Source organism: Macaca nemestrina, chromosome 6 (genome assembly GCF_043159975.1).
Source record: "Macaca nemestrina isolate mMacNem1 chromosome 6, mMacNem.hap1, whole genome shotgun sequence".
NCBI classification, from domain to species: domain Eukaryota; kingdom Metazoa; phylum Chordata; class Mammalia; order Primates; family Cercopithecidae; genus Macaca; species Macaca nemestrina.
Window position 1 is genome coordinate 179589182 of NC_092130.1, and position 9308 is coordinate 179598489.

Below are 9308 nucleotides of genomic sequence, written 5' to 3' on the forward strand. Positions count from 1 at the left end.
GATTCCTGCTCCTTCTCCACATCATGAGTTTTGCTAACAATGATTAAGCATTGGCAATTTGTAGTCAGCATTGTAGGCTAAGATTATGAACACGGTTAGCCCTGTATTGCACACTGCAAGACTGCAAAGGGCAATGACTGTGCATCGTTTAAATCAATCGGGAGTATGTAAAAAACCTGCTAAAACTGTTCATGGGACAAGGCAGGTATAAATAAATTGAATATGTAACCCAAATCATCAATTAAACTTACTGACCATTGATAAATGTCACTTCCTGGGAGGCACCAGAAAGATCTAGAGAAAAGAAATCTTTCTTATTGGTCACTGAATCAACACGAAGCAAGTGAGGCTGCACGATGCCGTTCACCACTCAGTAAATACGTGTCCAGGGAAGGCACCTGCCAGGGAAGCCCCTGACCCGTGGCTGATCTGGTTCTCTGGAGCGCGTACCTGTTTAGTGACTGTCCTTTGCTCTGGCCAGTGGATGAGGAGCTCTTACTGACTCACTTCATATGTGCAGATGTTGGGGGTGGTATTTGGGATTTCTTGCTGTGCAAGTGTCTTCAACACAACTCCTTGTGTGGAACTTATATGTTAAACACTCACTACCCACTACCTACCCTAAAAAATAGAAAATCGCCAGGTACTTAGGCATTCCCCCATGCCACTTCCTCCTGCCAGAGATAATGACTCTGAGCCTCCCAGAGTTTCTGTGGCACAATTGGGTGGTCTCAGCTTCTCTCACTCAGACCTAGAATTTCACTTTCTTGGTTCTGCTAAGTGAGTCTCCACTTCTCCTTCTGCTTCCCAGCTTCTAAGGTCGTGTTCTGTTGATATTGACTCTCTTATCCTCTCTGTTAGAGCACGTCTGCCTTTTCATGAAAACTTTCTCTCCTGCAGTTTGGTGTTTCGGGGGAATGAGATGGGACCTGCCTGTGCAGTCTGCACCTGACACCTGAAGCCCAGCGTCACTTCCCAAGGCGACAGCTTCAGGGTTCATCAAAGCTGGAGCTGAGAAACCAGGAAGCCGGTTTACTCTGAAGAATTCTGAGCCCATGTAAAATGTTTGTGAAAAGCGCAAAACGATTCCAGTGACTTCTATAGCATCACCACAATCATTGCTGCAATATGAAAATTTCAAGTCTTTGAGCAACTAAACCCACATGAGAAATATGAAATGTACATGTTGGTCCAACAGCTGATTTGTAACTAAAGTTACTCTTGTAAGTTTAGGCAAGAAAGGAACTCTTTCTTTGTGTCCACATTAAGGCCGAAGCCAGTCGAATCCAGAAGCACCATCTTCAGATGCCACAGTGCACAGCTGGGCTGTCCCTGCCTTCCCAGTGCGGGGCCTCGAGAGGCATCCCAGTGGGTTCCATGGGACCCAAAACACCAGGCAGAAGGCACCTCCCTGGACAAAGCCATCTATCCTGCCCCACACAAAGGAACTGACTCAGATCTGAAACAGAGGGGACACGGGACATGTTCTGGAAGGGTGCCCAGTGTGACCCCAGCTGGGGTCTGGAGCTGAGGGGGTCCAACAAGAGTCACCACCCAGGGAGCAGTGAGTGCACGGGGGACGGGAGGGGGGATTCTGGACACTCGCTGTGCATTCATTTAACTCATCACCGGCAGCTTGGAGACAAAGGAGAGAGGGTGGCCTTGCTTGGCCTGGGGAAGAGCTTCCGGGACGCCATGCTGGCCAGAGAAACATGGCAGTGACACACGGAGAACTGCGAAGAAGGACCCGCCTTCCCTGGCCCCGCTTCTTCAGGAAGTCCCCAGCCAGGTGCAGATCAGCCTGGAGAAGCACCTGTGCCTTCAAGGCCTCATCCCCGCACCTGGTCAGCTCTGCCCAGTGGGGATTGGCGGCAAGCATTGCACCTTCCCGGGGCTGGGGCTGGATCTGCTCACAATCCCAGGATCTAGATGGAGGGCGGGCACCTTCTGGGAAGAGAACGGAGAAGGCAGTGGGGCTCCCCCGGCCTCCTGCTGCACCCAGGGCCGAGGAAGGGCTGTTTTCCAGTCAGCACGTGGGTAGGGGCCACCTGCGTTCACCTCAGAATAAGTGAGGTTAGAAGGGGCTTCTTCCCATGACAACTAAGGGAAGGGGGAACCCCAGACATGAGAACACTCAGCTCCCTTCACATCCCAAGCACACCCCACACAAACCGGGCAAGTCTACTTTATAACAATAAATACAAGTGTTTCTTCTTCATGTCCCCGTTGGTGTCCATTGGCTGCAGCTCAGGTTCATTTATTTTGTATGGGAAGCAACAAGGATTCATTTTCTAAAGACTCAGCTCAGCTGAGCGGGAAGCTCAGGTGCTCCTCATTCAGGTCCACAGGGCTTTTGCAGCCACTGAGTCAGGCGATGCCACGGGCCCCCATGTAGATCTGCTGTCCCCACTAAGGAGGCAACGAGGGCTCATTCGGCCACAGTATTCGGGCTTTGGGGCTGCTCTAAGGAGGCCTAGACCATGCCGTCCCCCTCTGTCCACACCCGGGCCTTGCAGACGCACACAGTGCCAGCGTGCCAAGCCCCGCGCTCGTGAGGCCAGTGCTCACGGCCGCACACCAAGCCCTCGCTGACTGGCGTTGTTTCTGAGCAGACTGTCAGGAAGGCTCCCTAGGCAGTGTAGCCAGCAGCCTGGCTTGACGCAACGGCCTGATGGAGAGAGCTCGGGTCACCTGTACCCTGTGCTGCCTGGCTGGGTGTCCAGGAAGATCATGGTGCTGAGCTGAGTCCTGCCACACACAGGCAGAACTGGTGTCCCTCGAGTTGTGAGGAACCCAAGTCACTGCCAGGAGGGGTGTGGAAGGCATTGGGAAGACCCGGGAGGGGTGCGCCTCTGTGAGCACGTGGAGCTCTGGGGATGGGCTGAGCTGGGCTCTGCAGACCCCGAGGGCCTGTGCACATGGGCAGGGCCCTGACAAAAGGGAGGCGGCACAGCCTGGCTTCTGGAGGCCAAGGCAGCCATCGGGATTAGAGAGCGCAGCAGTCACAGATGGTGACAGGACAGAGCAGGAGAAAAAGTGGGGCCAGGGACAAGGCTTCACAGGGGAGCCAGAGGCCACCTCAGTTCCGTGTGTCTGTGGGAAATGAGACTTTCTGGTTGAAATAATAGCACTTTAGGAAGGTCATTTAGCCGTCCTGAAGTCATTTGGAGGAGTGGGCGATTACGAACCTGGACACTCTAGGGCACTTCCATGGTTAGCCTTGCAGGGAGTGCACAGATGTTACTGGAGTATGAGCCTTGGCTGCTGCGGAGTTCCCCTGAACACCAGTTCTTCTTCCTTGATTGAGGCTGAGTCTCCAATTGTGAAAATCAAATGTGTGCACTAAGTCTCTCTCATATTCTTTTTGGAAGTCAAGTGGAAGAGTTTGTGCAAAGAAAAACGTTGTCAAACACAATAATTGCGTTGATTTGCAGTAGAAATGTTCCTTTTGCCCCAGGTTGTGGGCCATCTGCTCTGTATCTGCTTGCCCCTGTCAGTTTACAGTCCTGGAGGTCTGTGCAGTAGTGGTCCGTGTCATCGTGGGCTCTGCCGCCTTCTCATCCTCACAGCAAGTTCCCAGCCCAGTCCCTGGATGGCAGAGGGTGGGGACAGGACTGAGAATTACATCCCAGAGGAGGCTTGGTTTCTAGGGCAAACCTTCAAGTCCCCATGGAGAACTCAGGAAAGCACCCATTGCGGTGAATACTATGAGTCTGAAAAAGGCCTGAGTGGGGGATCCCTTGGGCCATAAACACTTCTGGTTTCCCTCGAACGCAGGCCTTGCTGCTGGGCTCACAGACTGTCAGTGAGAGAGTGGGAGGCATTGGAGAGACCCGGCCATGAGAAATGAACAGCTGCGGAAAAGGGGACCCTGCTCCCGCCCCCACACACAGAAGTGAGTCAGGAAATCACAGCTGCACTCAGCACAATCAACAATGACTCAGCAACTCTCTCAGCTCAGGGGCTGTGTTTTCAACCACTCGGCTCTTTCTGACCTCCCGAGCTCCCCGGAGTCTGTGCGCACCTGAAGGACTGCACTTCCCCCGCTGCCGTGTGGCCTTGAGCTTTATAAATGATGCACTGTCTAAAGGCTTTGACAGACCATTAGGATCAAAGAAGTAGGACATCAGTTCACCCTGTCGTCCAGCCCTGGGCACGGGTGTGACTTTCAATGGCGCATCAGCACACTGGCTTCGAGCTCCCCATCCGGCTCCAGGCTTGAGTTCAGAGCTCAATGCTAGCGCGGCTTGACCAGAAAGCCCTCAGCGTGGCAGCCAGGCCCCTAAGCAGCCACATCCTTCCATTCTGAGGGAGTGTGAGCCGTGCCCGGGAGTCGCTGAGGGGCTGTGGGCCGGTTTAGGTGCTTCAGGACTCATGCAGCCCGGGACAGCCCGGTCACAGACCCCATGGCAGATACGAATAGCAGCCGATGGTTTTCATGTCTCAAGTTCATTTCAGATGAATAAGAACGTCCCCTTCTGGTCTTCAGCCACAAAGAGGCTCCCTTTGCATATGCATTTAATGTTAAATTGATGGATTAAATTATACCAAGTTCAAAATCAATCCTGCATACATTCATTAGAAAGGACTAAATCCCCCAGTGGGGACAGAGCACAGAAAATGCATTAGAGACACTGATAAGTCCAGACCCACTATATGTCATTTTAAACAAAGAGAAAAAAAAAAGCCCTTTGGAGACGCTCTATCTGCTATTAAACAGAGATGCCGCGTGCTCCGGGAGATTGATGGCTGGTGTCTCCATCCTCCACACAGCTCTCCCTGGGCTGACGATAACAAGGGGACACTTCCCGTGTCTGTGTCGCAGTTCACAGGCAAACAGATGCCACGGCACGGGTCCTTCCCTTTGTCTTTCCCGGGGTGCAGTCAGTTCACAAGTGCCAGGCACAGAACTCGTGCCACGTGCTGGCCCAGCAGGCTGACTCTGGGGTGTTGGAGAACACCTCTCCATCTCCTGAGCCAGAGGCGAGTCCCTGGATCCCAGGAGGGGCACACAGGGCCACGTCGGGAGAAGAGAGTGACCCCAGCCACTGTTGCACCCTGGGTTTTCGTGACACACATTAAATCTTGGTTATCAGCTCTGGTGGGGAAAACACTGCAGAGAGGCCCTCCCATGGTTTTTAATTCTCTTCAACCTTGTGGATTTCCCCACTGCCCCCCTTTAGCACTGCTCCCCCTCATCTTCCCAGGCCTCCTCCTACCCACACTGGTGGTAGCCTGAGGGAGCAGAAGATGCAGCCACACTTAGGGTGACGAGCAGGCCTTGGAGAGGTCAGGGCCAGCAGCCCTGGGGCATTTTCCATTTCTCCCACGTTCTAGCTTTCATCCCATAAATGTTCAGTGTCTCTGTACAAACACAAAGGTTTTGCTTTTAACTTAGTCTACTAGTTGACCCGAGTATCATTTATCAAGGAAACCCCAATATTTTATATAGCATTTTTTTTTGAGGTGGAGTCTCACTCTCTTGCCCAGGCTGGAATGCAGTGGTGCAATCTCGGCTCACTGCAACCTCCGACTCTCAGGTTCGAGTGATTCTCCTGCCTCAGCCTCCTGAGTAGCTGGGGTTACAGGCACCTGCCACCATGCCTGGCTAATGTTTAGCATATTTTTAAAAACTAAGTGGGGCTTTCACTTCCAAGTAAGATGAAGTAAATATCAGCAGAGTATACTTTGCTGTAAAATCAAGGGGAAATCATGTAATAAATTACAAAAACCATAGTTTTGAAGACTTTAGAGAATAATAAAAGCAATGAGAACAACATGAACCAAAATTTCAGTGCCAGGAAGACAAAGTGGAATTTCCTGTCATCTCACAGTGCTCAAGAGAGAAAGCCCACTAAGGCGAGGGCCCTGCAGCAAGCATGGCAGCTCTTCTTACCAAGATGTTCACCAGATTGTAAAATGGCATGGATGGCTCCCAGCTAAATCCCCAGAAGGATTTCGTTTCTACTAAAAATACAAAAATTAGCCTGGCGTGGTGGCAGGCACCTGTAATCCAAGCTACTCGGGAGGCTGAGGCAGGAGACTCGCTTGAACCCAGGAGGCAGAGCTTGCAGTGAACTGAGATTGCACCACTGCACTTCAGCCTGGGTGACAGAGTGAGACTCTGTCTCAAATAGTAACAATAATAATTCACCAGATGGGTTCACCTGAATGATAAACTGACTATAGTTGAAAATGGAATTAATTAATTGAAAATGGAATTTGAAAGACAAATCAATAAATAATAGCCTAACTGAAACCCAGAAAGAACAGGAAGTGAAGAAAACATAACAGAGTGTGAAGGCCATGGGGAAATATTTTCAACAATCCCACCCCACAAGGAGAAAGGAACATGATGGAACCTGTATTTGAAGAGAGAATATTTTCAAACCCTTAAAGACATCAACTCACAGATTCAAGAAATTCAATAAACACAAATACAATAAAGACAAGGGGAAAAAAGCTTAAGGTCAGCAAAAGAATGATTCCATGGTACTTTTTTTTTTTTTTTTTTTTTTTTTTTTTTTTGAAACAGAGTCTCGCTCTGTCACCCAGGCTGGAGTGCAGTGGCGCGATCTCGGCTCACTGCAAGCTCCGCCTCCGGGGTTCACACCATTCTCCTGCCTCAGCCTCCTGAGTAGCTGGGACTACAGGCGCCCGCCACCGTGCCCGGCTAATTTTTTGTATTTTTAGTAGAGACGGGGTTTCACTGTGGTCTCGATCTCCTGACCTTGTGATCCGCCCGCCTCGGCCTCCCAAAGTGCTGGGATTACAGGCGTGAGCCACCGCACCCGGCCTCCATGGTACTTTCAAAGGGGAAAAAAAGCTGGACACGTGAATGACTTTCCGCAGAAATTATGGAAGTCATGGGGCAATGGAATTCTACCTGTAAACAGTGAAAGGAAAGGGAAGAAACTACCAGCCTAAAATTCCACCTGCAACAGGACAGTCTGCAAGTCAGGGGCCCTCAACCCCAGGGCCACGGACCAGCCCTGGTGTATGACCTGTGAAGAACTGGGCAGTACAGCAGGAGGTGAGCCGGGGCGAGTGAGCGAAGCCTCACCTGTATTTACAGCCGCTCCTCATCACTCACATCACCACCTGAGCTCTGCCTCCTGTCAGATCAGCGGCAACATTAGATTCTCACAGGAACACCTACCCTATCGTGAACCGTGCGAGTGAGGGATCTGGGTTGCAAGCTCGCTGTGAGAATCTACTGCCTGATGATCTGAGGCTAGTGCTGGGGGGACCTGCTGCAAATCCAGATTAACATTGGCAGAGAGGTCTGACTGCACAGACACCCTAATAAATCACTTGGTTGCAGACTCATAGCAAAACCCTATTAATGGTTGGCAAGTGATAATTAAGCTGCATCTGGTGACAGGCTTTAAATCAGAATCCCACACTTATGTTAGTCCACATGAGGCCCACCTGTTATTTTATTTACCACTTCTGTCCATGCCTCTTTCCCACACTGCCCGCTTGCCTCAGGCACAGTTTTGGTAAGCCCACGAGCTAACCCGAGCCAAAATGAGTAAAAAAGGAAACATCACAGGAGGGCTTTGAAAAGGGGGAAGGTCCAAAATTAGACAGCAGAAGACTCTAAGACTACCAACAAGAAGCAAGCCGCATTTAATAGAAAATACCAAGCATCTCACTTAAATTACAGACTCATTGCAACAGGTGATTCACATTTTCCAAGCCCACTTGGTATAATATGTGATGACTGTCCAGTGAAGCCATGAAAACTTCAAAACTGCTTCACCATATGAAGACCAAGCACCTTGCATTAAAAGCACCTTGCCTTTGGAGTTTTTCAAAAGGAAAAAAAAAAAAAAGCTTGACCATGAAGAACAGAAGCAATGATTGAAGGCCACCACTTCATCAAATGTGTCTGCACTGAGAGCATCATTCTTACGGGCTAACTGCATTGCTAAAGCTAAGAAGCCCTTTACTGTTGGTGAACAGCTGATCTTGCCTGTTGCTAAGGACATTTGTCCTGAACTTTTAGGAGAGGCTACAGCTCAAAAGGTGGCACGTGTTCCTCTTTTGGCTAGAACCATACCTAGAGGAATTGATGAAATTGCAGAGGATATTGAGGCACAATTGTCAGAGAGGATTAATGAGTCACCATGGTACACAAGCCAGGCTGATGATGAGTCCACCAACGTTGACAACAAGGCAACAATGCTTGTTGTTGTGAGATCTATTTTTCAGGAGGATGTGCACGAGTATATGTTAGGTGCACTTTTGTTGCCAACCAACATCACAGCTTCAGAACTATTCAAGTCTTTGATTGATTACGTATCAGGAAAACCGAACTGGCCATTTTGTGTCAGTGTACACACAGAGGGAGCAGCTGCCGTGACTGGATGGCTTTCTGGTTTCACCACTTGGGTCAAAGAGGTCACTTCTGGATGTAAGTCTAAGCACTGTGTCATCCACAGAGAAATGCTGGGTAGCTGAAAAATGTCGCCTGAGCTTAATAAAGGTTTGCAGTATGTAATTAAAGTTATCAGCCTCATTAAAGTACATGCCCTTAACTCATGTCTGTTCGTGCAGTTCTGTGAGGAGATGGTTGCAGAGCACACATGTCTTCTCTGATACACATGTGCTTACAGTGACACACATGTGATAGGAGTGAGATGGCTTCTCTGATACACAGAAGTGAGGTGGCTTTCTAAAGGCAGATCACTGGCCAGAGTTTTTGAGTTATGAGGGCCGCTCCAGAGATCTCTTTCAGAAAAACAGTCACCACTGGCATCACATTTCAGTGATGTAGAATGGGCTACAAACGTTGCTTACTTGGGTGACATATTCAACCAGCTCCACAAACTGTCACTTCAGGGGAGAGGGACAACTGCGTTCAAGTCAGGAGATAAAGTGGCTGCATTAAAAGTCAAACTGGAATTATGGGGCAATGAGTGAACACTGGGGTTTCTGACATGTTTCAAACATTAGCAGAGGTTTTGTTTGGAAAGAGACTGAGCCAGGGCCTTCTTTGCCCCAGCTGGCGTATGATCACCTGTTTCAGCTCCCAAAAGAGCTTGAGCATTACTTCCCAACCGCAAAAGAACCCCAAACTGGGAAGGAATGGATCCGTGACCCATTTGTGAATAAGCCAGGTGAGTCAACTTTGTCCGTGCTGAAAGAGAGTTGGCTGCTTGAGATCACAAATAACAGTGGCCTTAAAAGTATGTTTGAGGCCGGGCATGGTGGCTCACACCTGCCTGTAATCCCAGCACTTTGGGAGGCCGAGGCAGGCAGATCATGAGGTCAGAAGATCGAGACCATCCTGGCTAACATGG